The sequence below is a fragment of the Myodes glareolus genome, chromosome 11 (genome assembly GCF_982192425.1).
Source record: "Myodes glareolus chromosome 11, mMyoGla1.1, whole genome shotgun sequence".
Lineage (NCBI taxonomy): Eukaryota > Metazoa > Chordata > Mammalia > Rodentia > Cricetidae > Myodes > Myodes glareolus.
Window position 1 is genome coordinate 22,573,478 of NC_142036.1, and position 18,733 is coordinate 22,592,210.

The 18,733-nt window shown below is 41.3% G+C and overlaps 1 protein-coding gene across 4 annotated transcripts in view; it reads left to right on the plus strand.

Annotated features, from left to right (window-relative positions):
- Positions 1 to 263: 263 nt before the first annotated feature.
- The window catches only part of Dicer1 (dicer 1, ribonuclease III), a 71,182-nt gene continuing 52,712 nt past the window's right edge, over positions 264 to 18,733 (plus strand). For 3 of the 4 annotated variants that reach the window (XM_085697883.2, XM_085697886.2, XM_087911534.1), the window contains exons 1-2: positions 264 to 400; positions 17,905 to 17,970. The gene's annotated coding sequence lies outside the window, so the exon portion shown is untranslated. The remainder of the gene's footprint in view (positions 401 to 17,904; positions 17,971 to 18,733) is intronic. The other variant, XM_085697885.2, reaches the window with a different exon arrangement.

Consider the following 18,733-nt stretch of genomic DNA (forward strand, 5'->3'; position numbering starts at 1 on the left):
TAACCTTTCACCTCCGCACTTCGTCCAATCACAGGACGGCTTTCATGCGACCGCGGGGCGAGCAAGCGACGGGGCGCGGAGCGGCGGCGCGACGCCGGTGGGATTCTCCAAGCCGCTGTGCGCCGTCGCCGCGGGCCGAGCGCGGGCTGCGGGCGAGCAGGGCGCTGCGCAGTCTCCGCAGGCGCGGGCGGGAGGGGTCGGGGCGCGGCGCGGTGAGGCGCGGGCGGCTCCGGGCCCAGGTGAATGGAGTAACCTGACAGCGGGAACGAGGCGACGGCGAGCGGCAGGAAATGGCGGCGGCGGCGGCGGCGCCGGGCGGCACCGGGAGGCCTGGGCTGTGACGCGCGCGCCGGAGCGGGGTCCGATGGTTCTGGAAGGCCCGCGGCGCCCAGTGCTGCAGGTGAGGCGGGCTCCCCCTGGGCCGCTTTGTGTCCGGGCCCCGGGGACTGAAATGCCTGGCCCGCTTCTTGTGCGCGGCCCGCGCGGGCGCAGGCCGCGACGCCGTACCCGGCCGGGTGAACGGTCCACGCGGACCTCGGGCACCCCGGGACTCCGAGCCGGGGCCTCCTCGCACCCACTTCCTGGGAGGAGCGGGCTTTGACAGGTCCTGTTCGGCGTTCGAAGCCCGGGCGAAGACCGGAGGTGCACACGCGGGCCGGCGTCCCCGGGATCGCGACCCGGGCCTGCCGAATGGCGGGGGACCCGTGAACACCTCAGAGGACCAGGAGGGGGACAAGGCCTCGGACGAGGTGACGGCTGGAGTCCTGGGAAGGATTGTTGTGTGTTTATTGGCAGGTGACCAGGGCTGGCCCCAGGCGGCGGTTGGCCGAGGCCATCTTTTCTGCCCCTCCCCTCTCAGGTCTCTGTGCCTGGACCCTGCGAAGGGGCTTTCATTGGACAGATTGATGTGCATTTCAAGCAAGCACATCAGATTGGTGTGGATTGCCTAGCAGAGCTGAGCCGCCCTTGTGACTTTGCCTGCAGGACAGCGCCAGTGTCCTGAAGATTTGCTTAAACGGATGATTGAGGAGTCTTTGATCTATAGCCCTTGCTTTTGTGAGGAGAGTTGTAGTAACTTAACGGTTAAGTTACTAATATATGATGGCGTAGGTATTATGATAATCACATATTGGAAACCTTCATCTGATGAAAGAGAGTTACTTGGGGGCTCGCCCTGCCTGACTTTCTGAATCTTCGCAGACCTGATTGTCAGTATCCTGAGCAGCCACACCATCAGTCAGTAGAAAAGGGCGCAAGTTGAGCCACTTGGGAAATAGGAAACTTGCTGTAAAATGCGTTCACTAAGTTGGAAATTCATTGGTGTAAACATTAAACTTTCCGAGTAAAATTTCCATTGTAACCATGAGCTCGAAAATGTATTAAAAGGTGAAGGCTTGGGCAGTAGTTTTGATATTACTAATATCTTTGGAAGCTGAGTTCTGGAATGATCTATTTTGCCAAGTATCTTTCAGGCTACCTGTGGCACATGCCGTGTGTAATAAAAGTGCACATGCTCATGGATGGAGAGAGTATTTTATTAGAATGGCCGGCACCAAAGTTGCTTTTATTATGATCAGCATAGTAGCCTAAGTTTATGAATGATTCCAGAAGATGACTTGTTTGGTTTCAGTTGGGTGATAAAAGACCTTGCAACTACTTTAGTAAGGGTTGTCTTTGCTTCCCATGCTGAACACTGCATTATGACAACATTTCTAGGTAGGAATTGTAGAACTAGGCTCTCTTCCTATTGTTGAGCTTTCTTGTCTTGGTTTTAGAAAATATTTGGATGTAGCCTATTTCTGTCTTCCTTGACCTCAGGATGCTTCTGCCTCACTCAGTCTCTCCAGTAGTGGGGTGACAGGCATGAACCGCCAGGCCTGGTTCTCTTGGTTCTGATTGGATAGTGATTTTGTGGTAGTGTATAATTAGTAGTATTTAGGTATAGTTCTGCTTTCTAGGGAGGATAACTTTTATAGCATTGCATTATATCATTACCATAGCTTTCTGTCTTTGCCGCTGTCTGATGATGTGAAGTGGTGACGTCATTTGAGGTGAGTGTGCTCTTTTAAGTATTCCGCCTCTGCAGCCTACACATGCTTATCTGTAGCAGATAAGAAGGGCATTTGGTAAATCTCATCAAGATGTGTCAGATTCTTTTCACACATCCCTGTTGACTTCTCAGTAGTGACCGCCTTCCTGATTTTACACACCAGGGAAGTAATGCCCAGTAATGATTGCTTCAGTCTGCTTGAACCTTGACTGGTTTGCTTCCAGAATGCCAGCATGCCAGATCCTCAGAGTGTGCTGTCCAAGTGGGTTTTAGGTGATCTACACAGTGTAATATGGCCTCGGCTAATGCAGGTAGGGTGAGTGAGGTTCGTCAAACTGAGCATTAGGTGACCTCTGCTTATCTAAGTGTTTCCAGTTGTTTTCAGATGTGCCAGGCACACATGGTTGCAGCTTTACCCGTTAAGTGTGCAGTGCGCTTGCATTCACGTTTTGCAGTTACTACCACTGTCCATCTCCAAACTTTGTTTCTCACCGGGACACTTTCCCCGCCTAAATACCAGCCCTATGTTCTGCCATTCATTCCTAAACCAGCAGCATTTTCTCTTTTCATGCTCTTTCAGTTTGGCTATGCTAGGAACCTCATGTAAGTCGAGTCATTCAGTATTTGTCCTGTGCTGATATATTACACTTACATAGTACCTTTGGCCTTCATGTCAATGCGTGCATCAGTTTCCTCACTTAGACTGGTAGTCTGTTGTATGTACAGATGGTCCCTAACTTATAATGGCTTGACTAGACACTTTATAGCTTTAGGATGTGTGAAAATGCACAGTCACAGTAGAAACTGTTCTTTACATTTTGAATTTTTGATTTCTTTTTCCTGTTCCAGTCAGACATGTGATCCTGAAGGGTAACCAGTGATACCTTAACATTATGCTTTGTTGCTAAGTTAGAAAGTTTGATCTGCTAAGTATACACTTTTCCCAGGTCTGTATTTTCAACTTAGAAGTGGGTTTCTAGGGCCGTTGATGGTGGAGGAGCACCTGCATATGTCCCTTTCTGCTTATCCAGCCATCTGTGGGTGGGTGGCAGTCTTTTGACTGAGAGGAGTTGGTGCTGTGAACATGGATATGAATGGGACCTGAGACCTGCTGTCATCCTTTCATTTGGGCATATACCCCAAAGTGGTCAGTTTGTTTGCTGATCATTAGATCGAAACACTAGACTCAGGTTCCTTCCAGACTCTTAATTTCCTACAAATAGTTCCTCTGTGTCAATAAAAGACTAGAGCCTTCTCCAAGTCCAGAGGCTACTGATTTTTAGAATCTTGGTTCTTATCACAGTAAAGCAAACAGGGATTCTTATCACAGAATTTGTTCAGTGGATCAGCAGGTTGTTATGCCCTGATGGAGCCATAGGAAGGGGCTGCTAAGGTTTCTGTGTACCTTGTACAAATAGAAAGTTGGAGCCTGATGATTATTTTGTTTACCTTAGGCTCTGCTGTTTGGGCATTCAAGAGTTAGCTCATCCTGAAAGCCAACAGATATGTGTGTGTTGTGCTGGCTTTTATTTACAGGCTTCTTTGCAATATCTTCAGAGTAGGCTGTACTCTTTGGAGGTAGCAGTATTTTGGTAACATTCTACCTCTTTAGTCTAGCTGCTTGGACCTTTTAACCATTGTTTTCTGATTCTTTGATGATTACCAACATTTCTGCTAAAGAGACTCTAGTTTTAAAGAATTCTGTGTATAGATGAGCATTACTGTAATAATTATGTTCTTTGAGAAAGGATGTAGGACCTCCTTGTGTTAATAAAAAGGTGTTTTAGAGAACTATGAAAATAATAGTGCAGGTGTAGAATAGTTCATGGATGGGAGAATTAGGTGAAGAGCTTCAAATAAGGATAATTCACAGCTTACATGTAACTAAAGTGCTTTTATGTTTTTGTTTTAATTTGCCAAAATGAAAGAGGAACTAGGGCTAATTATAGTTGCCATTGATTAATGAAGGAAGTGTACCAGTTAGCCAGGATAAGCAAACTTTTCTCTTTTATGAACAGGGATTGTTTGCATTCTTCTGCAAAATAACATTGTCAATGTATGGAGTCAGTGTTGTCCCTTATAGGTGATAAACATTTCCCTTGTGCCCTTATAAAGAAACTGAGTCAAAAGCATAAGGGAATCGGGTGGTGGTGGTGCACGCCTTTAATCCTAGCAGGCTGGAGACAGAGGCAGGTGGATCTCCGTGAGTTCGAGGCCAGCCTGGTCTACAAGAGCTAGTTCCAAGACAGGCTCCAAAGCAACACAGAGAAACCCTGTCTTGAAAAACAAAAACAAACAAACAAAAAGCATAAGGGAGAGTCAGAAAGCATTGGTAAGATGGCCTGTTTGGTTCCGGTGATGTCATCTCCTCTGGAGTTCAAGTGTCCCTCTTAGTGTGCAGACTTTGGTGACAGATAACAGTTAATTGAGGAATGCACCCTTTGGACTTTACAAACTGGTGTTTTTGCTGGCCTTCAGGAGCCTGTGTTGGGTGAAAAAGTAGGACTGCTTGTGTGGTGGTTTGGACCTGTTAAATAAAAGAGCATGGAGAGAAAGGTGCATATTTGAAGTGTAGCTAGAGAAATGGGAAATTTTGGCCATGTAAGAAAGCCTTTGTGGATTCAGGTCCACAGTGACTTTCCATTTTTCTAAAATGGCTGATTAAGGGTTGGTATTCCTGATACTCACCTACCTGCTACGAGTCAGTGACTAAGATGCCCGGGCACCTTTTAGGCATGGAGCTTCAGTTAGACTACTTGCTGAGCCTATGTCGCCTAGACCCAGAAGCCACATAGTAACATGAGCTGTTCGTAGCTATGCTGAGGTTCCTAGACTCACAAGGGGGAAGCACTGCATTTGTTGTCACTGCCACACAGCACTTGTGTAAAGGAGTACTTGCTTCTGCTGAGTAAATAGATCAGTTTATCTTTATAAAAGTTTTGAAGGTTTTAGAAACTAGCAGTGCTGTGGGGAGGAATATTGCTGGCATTGTAAGGCTTTTGTAAAAGACCTTGACTCCTCTGATAGTGGACAGATCATGCCTTTGGATTCTTCTCTGCTTGTGCATGCGCTGTGCATGACTGAGCACTGCAGACTAGGAGAAGTATCTGGAATCATGGAAGAGAGTTACTGCAGTACTTGGAGATTTATTGGTACTAGAGACATTTTCATTGTTGAAATGGCTAATCGCTACTTTTTTTTTAAGTGATAGATCAGTGTAAGTAATAAAAATTTTAAAAACACATTTGAAGCCAGGTGGTGGCAGCACATACCATGGAAGGCAGAGGCAGGTGGATCTCAGTGAGTTCAAAGCCAGCCTGGTTTACAAAGCAGGACAGCCAGGAACTGTTAAACAGAGAAACCCAGTCACAATAAAATAAAATAAAATGAAAATAAAAACAAACAAAAAACACCAAACAAACAGACACACAAAAAACCTGCTTCTTCTTAAAAACAAAACAAAACAACCCACATTTAAAAAAGTTTTTGCCAGGTGGTGGTGGCACACGCCTTTAATCCCAGCATTCAGGAGGCAGAGGCAGGTGGATCTCTGTAAGTTCTTGGCCAGCCTGGTCTACAGAGCGAGTTCCAGGACAAGCTCCAAAGCTACAGAGAAACCCTGTCTCAGAAAACAAAATTTAAAAAAAAGAAAAAGAAAAAATTCTCTTAGGGATTATACAAGATTATGCCATGACTCCCATGTTACTAATATTGAAAGACATATTCAGGTTTTTTTTTTGTTTTTGTTTGTGTGTGTGTGTGTTTCAAGACAGGGTTTCTCTGTGGCTTTGGAGCCTGTCTTGGAACTAGCTCTTGTAGACCAGGCTGGCCTCGAACTCACAGAGATCCACCTGCCTCTGCCTCCCGAGTGCTGGGATTAAAGGTGTGCGCCACCGGCGCTCTGCCATATCCAGTTTTCTAATGGAAATGGTCCGAAAAAGACGACTCGTGCACAGCATTTTCATAGAGGATTTTCTTTTCTTTTTTGTGTACTTATATATTTGTGTGCGTATATAATTATCAGTAATAGTCAAAGAAAAACTTTCAAGTTGAGTAGGAGTACGGAGCATGGGAGGAATTGGAGGAAAGAGAATGACAATGTGTGTGTGTATGCATATTTTTTCTCCTTTTATTGAAAATGGATTTTTTTCCCTCACATAATATATTTTGACTACTATTTTCCCTCCCTCTACTTCTCCCAGTTCCTCTCGATCTCCCCTCCCATTCAGATGGAGCCCTTTTGTCTCTCATTATAGAACAAATAGGTTTCTAAGGGATAATAATGAAATATAATATAATAAGCTAAAACAAAAACTAACAATTTGGATAGGACAAAACAAAAGGAAAAGAGCCCAGGAGAAAGCACAAGAAAGGACACTGAGACCCACTTGTTCACACTTAGGAATTCCATTAAAAAAAACCAAAAAACCACTGAACTGGACACTATATATATATATATATATATATATATATATATATATATATATATATATATATATATATGTATGTATATGATCGAAGAACCTGTAGGATAAGAAGAGAGGATAAAATAAAAAAAAGATAAACATTTTTTATTTTTTAAAAAAGTCCTGGCACATTATGAGACAAGGCACTTTCAAAGATACCCTTGAATTCATTTTGTGTTGGCCATCTGTTTCTGGACATACAGCCTCTCTAAAGACTAGTTTGTTTCTCCTCTAAGACTCCCTTGGAGAAAAGTGACTATCTTTTGCAAGTGGTTATCTGTTGGAGGGTTTGGGATGGTGGCATGCGTCTACTTCAGCTTTCAGACCCCATCTGGTGCAGACCTGTGAAGGCCCTGTGCATGCTGCCTCAGTCTCTGTGAGTTCATATGGGGGCATGAAGGCCTTGTTTCCTTGGTGTCCTCTGTCCCCTCTGGCTCTAATACTCTAATATTCTTGCCTTTTCTTCCAAAGGTTTCCAAAGGAAACCTCCTGTTTAAGGCTGAGTGTTCCAAGGTCTCTCTTCTACTCTTTGCATATTGTCTGGGTTTCTATATTTGTTCCCATCTGCTTCAGGAGGAAGCTTTTCTAATGATGGATGAGCAAGGCAGTGATCTATAAGTATAGCAGAATGTCATTAAGAGTCATTTATTGATATGTTCTTTTAGTAGCACAGTATTATTTGGTTTTAGTGTTTTGTCCCTGACCTATCTAGTCTCAGGTTCTTGGTAACCCAAGCAATGTTTGGGTATGGGTTCTAGCTCATGGAGTAGCCTTTACATCAAATCAGACGATAGTTGATTACTCCCACAAGCTTCTTGTAACTATTGTATCAACATATTTTGCAGGCAGGATGTATATCAAAGGGTTTGTAACCAAGTTGGTATTTACATTTCTCCTTTGATAGCACGCAGAGAACCTTCCTGACCCAAAGATGCTAGCATGCTAACACATAGGGGTGGGAGCTCTGTATAGGCACCAGCTTGACTTCTCCAGTGTAGTTGTTGTCTTCAGTGACAGGGCCTTGCCGCATAGACAGTTTTCTACAAGGCTCACCCACACTGGTTAGCTAGTTCTGTGATGGTGATGCCAGGTGTAAGGGTGTCTTAAATATCTCCAACTTGCCCCAAATGCCCTTCCTCACCTGTTATGCATGAATAAGTGTGCTACCCTGAGATAGTACTTTAAGCTGGCACAAGCTTTTCTGTGTATTGTTAGACCTGATGTAGACTAGTCATTCTTTAACTTTGACACCTCTAGTTTGATGGAATATATGTCTCATCCCCCCAAATATGCATCTATATCCATAATTTTATATAAAATAATAGGAGAGGCAGGCAAGCCCATCCTTTTATAGACATTTGAGTTAGGCTATGGCTACTCATCAACAAGTACTGGGCTAATACAGGGACAAAATTCTGGATAGCCTCAGGATAGATATGTTTGAGATTTAACTGATAGTAGAAACCAAGGCATGATTTAAAAACCTATGGTCAGCCAGACAGTAGTGTCTCACGCCTTTAATCCCAGCACTTGAAAGGCAGAGGCAGGTAAATCTCTGTGAGCTCTGTAGCTAGCCTGGTCTACAGAGCTAGTTCCAAGACAGTTAAGGCTACACAGAGAAACCTTGTCTTAAACAAAACAAAACAATAACAAATAAAGAAATACCATGGTCAAGTTGAGGTGACAGCAGCACATACCTGAAATTCCAGCCCTTGGGAGACAGTAGGATCAAGAAGTCAAAGCCAGCCTGGGGTTTATATCGTGAGATTCTGCCTCGGAACACCAAGGCTTAAGTTCTATTCTAGGTGGCTTTACTTCTATAACTTGGTTTGTCATTAAGGACAAGTCAACCTTCACTGCCATGTTTTCTTTTTGTTTTTCTTATAATGATCAAGTATACTAGATCCTTCAGATACCTTACAAGAAGTAATCTCTTAAACACCCCATAATCTATGTACTTCTCCATTTCAGACTGAGCCATTTACATTAAAAATAAGATCTGGGTAGATACCTTTGCCAAACTTTACAATTGGTGACTGAAAACATGGGGATGATGGAACCAAGACCTGAGCAGAGCGTGCAGGATGGAGGCTTTGGGAGTAAGGCTTGAACACTAGAGAAAGCCTTGGGTAGGGTGGCAGCATCTTAGAGACAGGAGTTCTGGTCCTCTAGTGCAGCTTGGTGTTGCTGACTGAGAATCTGACAGATTCCTAGCTTTGCTACACTCTAGTATAGCAAACAATGCACAGTGCATTGAAAAGCCTGTTCATGGTCATGCTCATACTTTCTTACACCTGCCACTGTGTTGATGCTGCCCATTTCTTAGGATAGTTTACTGAATATCTAAATATTAAGAGGGGATTAAAAATCTCAGATTCTAAATCTTTATGTGCACTTGTTACATATAATAAAGTCAGCTAATGTCAGGTTAATCATAATTGTGAGAATATTAAGAATAAGACAAGCTTCTGGTGATAGAAGTGATAGGAACCTAAAGTGTGTATGCAGTGCGGAGCACAGTTGGTGTTGCTGTTCTCCGAGCAGACTGGGGCTTCCTAACACTTTGGCTCTTCAGTGTAATTTTTTTTATTAAGATAGGCTTTAGCTTCCAGCCTCTCTCCAGTTGGATGCCTAAAGCTTTGCTAAACTGGTTTCCTTTGGTGTTTATTAGAAGTTTCAATTGTATCTGGTAGACATTTTTTCTTTATATAATTTGTATTTTCTTATATCTTTATATATTTATAATATGTTATATTCTGAGAATTCCTTGAGGCAGTATCGCCATTTTGGATTGAGGTAGAGATAAGAGCCAGTGGCTGACAGTTTTGCTTTTCTGACCTTCAGACATGCGTCCATCTATTAAAATACAAATGAAATAGCATTACAGGTATTGTGTAGATTCATTTCAGGATTGTGCATTTTACTTAGTTTTCCTGTTTCTTCTTGTAATCTGGAAGGTTCTCAGCTTTTTCCTGATACTGACAGTTTTGTGAAATGAATATCAGATTTGGTTTTGTTTCCTGGTAATTGGATTCAGGCCTTGTACTTTGGGCAGGGAAGCTTCATGAGTTACATGTCATTATCCCACTGTCTTCAAGAATAGACCTAGATCACCTTATATTAATGTAGAAGAGAATTTCGAGTGATTAGCAGTTACTTAAGACAGATGAGAATGACTGTAGTTGGATGATGTCACCTTAATTAACAGATTGACACTCTGTAGCTCTGACAGTTCCATTCTGGTCATTCCATGGGCTTGGTGTGTCAAGGATGGAGGTGTTAACCTTTGAAATAATTCAGGTTTAAAGCTTGTGGGACTAGAAGATATCTAAACTGAGTTTTGTATTTTAACTATAAAAAGCTGCTTTATCTTAATAGATGTGAATTTAAGGTTAGAGTAAGAAAGTTGGGGCTTTTTGTGTGTGTGTGTGTGTGTGTGTGTGTGTTTAAAAAGACAAGATCTCCTTGTGTCCTCATGCTGGCCTTGAACATGGAGTCCTCCTGCCCCAGCCTTTCCACTTTCCAGTGCTGTTTGCTGAGCTGTTTGGAAGAGCTGTAGGTTAGTCTCAGAATTAAAAAGTGATAGTGGATTATGAATTTTGTTTTCCTGCTTTTCAGACATAATTTGGAATTTACTGTAAGTTAATAGATGAACAAATTAAGTCATGCACAGGGGTAGTTAATAGTAAGTGAGGATGAGGTTCTTTTTTCTTTTCAGAGATCTTGAGTGTAACACGAATTCTAATTGGTCTTACTAAATAAAACCTGGAGTCAGATTTAGGAGGTAAAAACCGAAGGATCAGAGAAGCAGTGCAGCCAGCCACTAGAGAGACCTTTTACCCCTACCAATGCTCAGACCAAAGATCCTTTCCTCAGACTGTCTCCTCAGATTGCACGGAGCTCTTGTCTCCTCTGCCTTATAGTCCTCTCTCCACCCAGCCATATCACTCCTTTCTCCACCTCCCCAGTTCTGGGATTAAAGGCGTGGGATCCCAAATGCTGGGATCACTTTTGTGTGAGCTCTTTTTCTCCTTCAGACAGATTTAACCTTGTGCAGCCCCGGGTGGCCTTGAACTTACTGAGAGCCCTCTGCCTCTGTCTTCCGAATCCTAGGATTAAAGGTGTGTGCCACCACTCCCTGGCCTCTAGAGGCTTAGCTCTTGCATTCTGATATTCAGGCAAACTGTATTTGTTAAAACACAAACAAAATATCACTACATTTCACCTCTTTTTTGTCTAAAATAAAAGGCTATTCAACTAATATATACGATAACTACAATAATGATATACAATACATACGAGCAATAAATACATAACAATGTCTAGTCTATTTGTATTTGACAAGTTCAGAGAAAATACTCCATTATCTACCCTATCTTGGTGAGTCCAAAGTTTTGTACCTAATTTACTTTTTATTTTAACTTGTATACCAATTTAAAATTATCTTTTTGTGTCTCTCCATTTTATATACTTCACATTACTTTAGTGAATTTCTTTTTTGAGTCTGGTAAATAAGGAAAACTATAACTACACTTGAGCTTTTGGGAGGCATGACAGGAACAGTCCCTGATCGGATGGTTAGATAGCCCACTTGTGGGGTTGCTGACAGCCTCTTAGACAAAGCTGGCACGAGCTGTGTAAATGGTGAGTGATAGGGAGTAGGGAGTGGTGATTGATTGCCTGCATTGTGAGGAGGGCAGATGACCAGGTGCTGCACAGCTTTACCCTTGTCTGGAGCTTTGCTGTCTTTTCATATTTAATTAAACATCCACTGCATACAGTAGTCACTTAGATTTGCTTTGCAGGATTAACCCCTTTTTTACTGTTCTGTTTGTCTGTCTGTCTGTCTGTCTATCTATCTATCTATCTATCTATCTGTGTGTGTGCACGCACATACTTATGCAGTTCTTCTTACACATAGATATCTTTTGGTGTGATAGATTGGTAGAAGATTGATAGACATGGACCGGATAAAACCATAACATTTGTTGCACGGTGTTAAAAGCAAGGTATGGAGAATCAAGTACAAGCCTGAAAGCTTATGCTATGTTAAATATTTACCTTTCAAAACAAAACTGCAGAGTAGCTGTCATTAGGGCTATTGGAAAGATATGGTGAGTGTCTATGTTCTTCTGGGGCCGTGGTGTCATTTTCTGAGATGGATTCCAAAGAAGCAGACAGTTGGCTGGAGCATAGGGATACTTTCACATGGACAGTTTTGCTGGGTTGAACGTGTTAAAAATGACATTTTACTTACATTAAACTTCATTTGGGACAATATAATGAAAATCTAAGCAGAGCCAGGCCTGGTGGTCCATATCTGTTGGGAAGTGGATGCAGGAGGATCAATCAGGGTTATCCTTGGTTACACAGGGGCTTTGAGGCCAGCCTGGTCTACATGAAACCATGTATCAAATAAAGCTAACAAAACCAACACCACCACTACTATAATGATAACAACAAAGATCATTTATACTACAAATTTAGAAAAACTCTAGAATTTTCTTGGGCTTTTAGAGAAGTGCATAAAATGAGATTGTGAATGACAAATTCAAGGATAAATTTTACTACACTCAGTGGTTTAAGAATTTTTTGTTTTGTTTTTAATCAAATTTGTGTTCCTACAGATCTTTAACTGTTGTATTCTTACAGATCACCCGGTTTGAAAGTTTATTCTCCACTTCTGAAATAATACATACTCAACTTGTAGAGGAATTGCAAATGTAAACAAGGCCATCACGTGTGGTAGTAGTAGTCAGTCTTCAGTGTTAGGTGACATCTCCTCTCCATCCCTTTTCTTTCTCTAGGTTTAACTAACACCCATGCAGGTCTTAGTGATAAACTGTAGTTAAAAAACTACATTTTCATTTGACGTCATGACATACACATTTTTGTCTGTTATAATCTGTCCTCCTTCTCAATGGGTGTACTAGGTTGACGTCATGACATACACATTTTGTCTGTTATAACCTGTCCTTCTCAATGGGTGTACTAGGTTGACGTCATGACATACACATTTTGTCTGTTATAACCTGTCCTTCTCAATGGGTGTACTAGGTTGACGTCATGACATACACATTTTGTCTGTTATAATCTGTCCTTCTCAATGGGTGCACTAGGTTGACGTCATGACATACACATTTTGTCTGTTATAACCTGTCCTTCTCAATGGGTGTACTAGGTTGACGTCATGACATGCACATTTTGTCTGTTATAATCTGTCCTTCTCAATGGGTGCACTAGGTTGACGTCATGACATACACATTTTGTCTGTTATAACCTGTCCTTCTCAATGGGTGTACTAGGTTGACGTCATGACATGCACATTTTGTCTGTTATAGTCTGTCCTCCTCAATGGGTGTACTAGGTTGCTTCTTGAAAACCAAACCATAGTTTGCCAAAATATTTTCTCATTTGCTCTTTTTCTTAGACATGTAGCTGAGGGATGGGCTATTAGGGATAGCAATGGTGTATCAGACCACACTCAGGTTTTTTGTTTTGTTTTTTTTTTGTTTTAATATTGACAGCTATGGCAAGTAAAAGTAGAAATGTCTACATCTGTCCTGTGCTCTTTTTAGCAGTCTAAAGAGAGTGGTGTTTGCATTCTGACACTCATCATCCAATTTTTTTCTTCCTTAATCTTTCAGTTTTTAGTTTGAGGTTTGTCTTACTATAATATAGAGTCACTAAAAATAGTTGATAGATTCTTTATGTATTTATCTTACATACTGTGGTTATTTTGGGTATTCCCTATTTCTATTTTATCTTGTATTTTAAAATTTTAAAACTTACCCATTTGATTGCCATTGTTTCTTTTTCTGTGTGTATGACTGTGGGCATGGGTGTGCAAGTGCAGACACCAAAAGAAGATGTCCATTGTCCTGCTCTGTCACTCTCTGCCTTGTCCCTTTAAAACAGTCTCTCAGTGAACCAGGAGCTCAGGAGCACACCTTTTCTTGACAAGCTGGTTGGCCAGTGAACTCTGGTGAGCTCTCTGTCTCTGCCCCCTTTAGCTTGGTGCTTACATGCAGGCACGGCCACACACCTGGCTCTTCTGCAGTTGCCGGGGATCAGAACTCAGGTCCTCATGCAGGGCCAGCAAGGGTTCCTACCCAGGAGCCATCTCCCTGACCCCATTTAGTTTTTAATTTATTGCTTTTTTCTTTATTTTATGTGTACTGTGTTTTGTTGCACGTATGTCTGTGCACCACATGCATGCAGTGCCCATGGAGGTCAGAAAAGGCCATCAGAAACTGGAGTTACAAACAACTGTGAGCTGCCATGTGGTTGCTCGGAATTGAACCTCGGTCCTCTGGAAGAGCAGCCAGTGCTGAGCCATCTGAGCTATCTCTCCAGCCCAGCCCACAAGGGCACTCACTGGACTGACCAGGAGCTTTCCGATTTGGTTAGAGAACTAGTAGGTACAAAACTGCTTAATTTTACTTCCTGTTATGTACCATTTTCCTAATTTGTCTGATTTTCATCATCATGTTGATGATGACTGGGTAGTTGGGAATAGAGAGGAGGAAACTTTACGTCTACTCTCTTAGATTTGATAGTTGGAGTCTTCAGATAATCTGACAAAGAGCAGTTTTGGGGGGAAAAAAATCTTAAAAATGGTGTTGATACTATTATTTTTAGGGACACCTGGTTTCTCTCTCTCTCTCTCTCTCTCTCTCTCTCTCTCTCACACACACACACACACACACACACACACACACACACACACACACTCACCCCTACACACAAAGTGAAACTCCAAAGAATGCTTTGGCCCCCAAATAAAAGGGTTGCTTTCTACATCATTGGCAGTCAGTGTGCCTGCTGTGAAGATGGAGTGACTACATGCAAGCAAAACACAATATATGTAAAATGAAAATAAAGAAGAAAAAAACTAAGCAGTAAATAAAAAACTAAATGGGATTGGGGAGATGGCTCTTGGGTAAGAACCCTTACTGGCCCTGCGTGAGGACCTGAGTTCTGATCCCCCATCAACCACAGAAGAACTGGGTGTGCCCGTGCCTCCATGTAAGCACCAAGCTAAAGAGAGCAGAGACAGAGAGCTCACCAGAACCCACTGGTCAGCCAGCCTGATTTATTTACAGTCATAGCTAAGTGTGATAAAGTGTGAAATAGAGGAACGGAGGCTTGGGCCTTTAGGGCTGGAAAATTGTAGGAGGTATCTAGAAGTATCTAGAAGGAACTAGTGGAAACTGAAAGCTGTTTGGTAAAGTTTGATCGTCCAGACTGTCATGGGGCCATCTCTGTCTGCTAGGTATAGGACTTGATCTCTTCCCTTTGGAGCAGACTGGAGGGATTTATACCTTAGTTTTTGGTAGAAAGGGTAAAGAGAGACCTTTTCCTGAATCTGTTGCTTCTTAATGCCTTGAACTTAAAATAATCTTGGGGTCACAGTGGCATGTTTAAAGGTGGTGTATATTTATCTCCTTTGTGAATTTGTGTTTTCTTGAGGTTAATCTGGCTGAAAATGATATGTAAAATCTTGTGTTTTATGTTGCACACAAGGTTGTATTTTCTGTATTGAATCTTAATTATATTTTAAGTGTTTAAGAATTCTTTAAAAATTTAGGTTAAGAAGTATAGTTCCTGTGTTTGCTTTACCAAGCTTAAGCTCTTGTTTCATCCTAATACATGTTCCTGCTTTTTGGACCAGGAAACAGTGTTCAAGGGATATTGGGGCTTGATATGCATACACTTTGACCTATCTGATGTGTCTCTTGCTGGATTCGGATACCAAAAAAAGAGAAAGATTACTTTCTACATCATTCACATTCATGGTGCCTAATGGCTGACTCCATTAGTGTGAAGAGACCAGAGCCTCGATTTGACTTGGGCCTTCCTAAGGACAGCTGAGACATTGTCCTGACTAAACTTAGAAGAGGAAGGGATTTAGGAAGGGTTTTAACCAATACTGACCATTGGATGTGTGAGTTCCTTTTTAATAGAGCAAGTGTTGGCCTATTTTAGTAGTTCCATCTTATTTTTAAACTTTCTCTCTCTGTGCTGTTGAGGAACATGTTTTAGGGTTTCTCGAGTCCTTAAGTTCTAAGAAATGAAATTTACTATTTGGCATGAATTGTTCTTGAGAATTGGACTGTGTTTAAAATGGTTTAAAGCCATGTTGGAGAAACAGAACAGAAATTCTCTGCACAGAGGTAGAAGAAAAAGGAAACAGTTTCATTTTTGAACAACATTAAAGTAGGCTGGAGTGCATCAAGGCCAGCTCTGAAGACAGGAAGAACGTTGATCTTTATGTACTTAAGTGGTGTCTATAAATCCAAACCCAGAAACTGGAAGCAAGAAGTCCCAAGAACTGATGCTGTGGTAGCTCAGAATCCGTAAGCAAGGCATGGGCAGTGGCGACTTCTATGAGCAAACTTCATTTGTTACAAGGCAGACAACATTCTTTTGTGGTAAACTTCTGTTGGAGTTGAGAACAGGTACTATATAATAGAACCTATGTGACCAATAGAAAAGGAAGAAGAGACTATATATATACTGAGCCACACTACCATAAACAAGACTCTGGCCTCTTACTATATGTCTTATGTCTGGTACAGTATAGCTGATACCTGTTTTAGGACTTATGGTCAACAGGTAGCCCAAGTGTTAATGACTGGCCACAGGTCGAAGACCTTTCCTTGGAGATGAACTTTCTAGTATTCTGGCTTGATGATGAGAGGTCAGTTTTATAAATTGGAGTCAGGTGACAAATTAGGCCTATCTCTTCCTAGGAAACTGGTTGTTCTCTACCTTGTACTATTTTCAGAGATGTCGTTTAGGCTCTGGGGGTAGCTTTCTGTAGTTAGGGAACTTGAGGCTTGAGTTTCTGCACATTGAAGGGGAAGGATAAGAGAATACTGAAAAACAAAGGAAAAAGGGTTTCTTCTTATTTCTAAGGTGTAATTCTCTTTACCCCATGCCAAGCTGTCACTTGGGCTCCCGAGCTGGTGTTGTCTAGGCTAGCTTGCTATAGGTGTTTGGATTCCCCATAGCACATCTGTTGCTGGGAACTTTTCAGTGCTTACAAGTTGGACTGCATGTCAGTGCTGTAATGCTCATGCTGAGCCCCTCTCTTGCTTACCAGGGGCTTTATGGAAGCTGTATATTAGGAGCTCAAGAGTAGGATGAATGTGACATAAATCTATAAAGTTAGTAGTGACAGAATCTCTGAGATTCTGTTAGTTTGCCTCGAAAATTCATACTAGGAATGGAAGAACTGTCTGTTTCTAACTGGGCACACTGCTGAGATGGTTGCTAATGGGAGTTTTTGGTTTATTTTAAAACCTAGTATCATTTAGAGCTTATCTTAAAGACTTGTGAAACAGGATTTTGGAGATAGCAACTTAACTTTTTAATTATCAACATAAGTTACTATCCTGTACTTGTCAAATGGGCTTTCTGTGTGTGTATAGATTGCCTAGTGATGATGTAACTAGAGAAACAGATAATCCTGTACTGGTTGACTTGACTTTTGGTTAGAGCATTGCTGGAAACAGGCAGGTCTGAAACATTATTTACCACCTTCTAGAGGCAATAAGACTTGGGAGAATGGAGCCAATAAATGAGGACTGAAGTTTCATGTGATAGCAAACTTTATTCAGAGCATCAGACAATTTATACTCTGAGAGTTAAGAATAGTCACATGAGTAAGGTGTTCAAACACAAGGTCAAGCCACAGGTAGCAAAACATGTTCTTTCCCATAGAGGCATCTAAACAAATATCTATAGCCAGTAATGAATAATCTAAAATGAACTCATTCCTAGCCTATGTACCTGGGAGAGGCATGAAAGCACGTCCAAGAACAGCCCATGTTATGGAGGAACAGAGATTAGAAGACTCTTGTTTACTTGGAGTTTTCTCACAAGGTCTCAGAAGTTGTTCATACAGCTTTGTTCATGAACTGTGTTTCTACCACCCGTGTTGCTATGCATGGTTTTTGCATCTTACTGGGTGGCCTATATAATGTGATTAAAAATCCAGTGAAGGATGAGGTAACCTTGGGAGACAGACATGCTGGGAGGTAGAAAGACATGCGGTACTGTAGATTTGTCATAGTGTTCATTTAGTAGGCTCACAGGCAGATTTTACTAGGAAAATTTGTTGTGCTGTGCCAAGAGCTTTCCCTTGTATCTAACTGGATTGCATAACAAACTTCCTTCTTTTTTACAGTTGTATTAGAATGTAATACAGATTTTAACAGGCAGATATTTCAGTCGTGTACTGTTTTCTTGTCTTTTAGCAGATTTATGAAGGATTTTATTCTGATATTAAATATAATGTAGCTAATTTGTTAACTAGTCAATTTCTTAACTTTTTTTTAAAATGAGTTGCTCTTCTAAAATACTCTCTCTGATTGCTTTTAGGTTACCTAGGGTATGCATAAATACAGACTTGGAAACTCTGAAAGAACTTAGAGTCAGCATTTCGAGGTAAATATATATCTATTAATGTAGTATTTAGGCCGTCCTAATCTAATTTATTAACAGCTAGCTAGCAAAAAAAAAAGTGTACAAAATGAGGGTTTACCTGCATGATGGTAGTGTAGATGGTATAAGTTAGCGAGCTCAAACCCAGTGTCATAACTAAGATCAGTGTTTGTTGATTGCGTTAAGGTTTTCATATCAATTCCTCATGCTTCCTTTGTTTTTGAATCATAATAATCATTTAGGAAAGGCATCTCCAGATTTAAATTTCTTCCCAATCCTAGCATTGTCAATTTTAGTCTTGAATTGTCTTATATATAAATCAATTTGATGAAAAGTGGATAGAACAGGTTTAACCGTCTTTAGAGCTTGTTTTTAATTTCATTTGTTAAATTGGAGTTAGATTTCATGCACACACTAAAGACTTACTATAGCTATTTTGATTTCTCAGCCAATTACCTCTTCTGATGATCTTTATTTGTTTTTGTAAATGGGGACCTAGGAAGTAAATGCATCATTATTTTTTTTTTGTTTCTCTGTAATATGTAAAGTGTAATCGTTAACGTTTGGGTCACATATATTTTGAAATCTTTCCTGGAGTTTGGACATAGTTTTTCTCTCAGTAGGTCAGGTTTGCCTTTGTTTCCACTCACTCTCTGTTCTTTGTTTTAGAAGAAGATTTGACATAAGATATCCCAAATGTCTTTTGTTTAAAAGTTGATACAAACTAATGGCCTGTTATTCAGCTCCTCATCTGAGTGGGACTCTG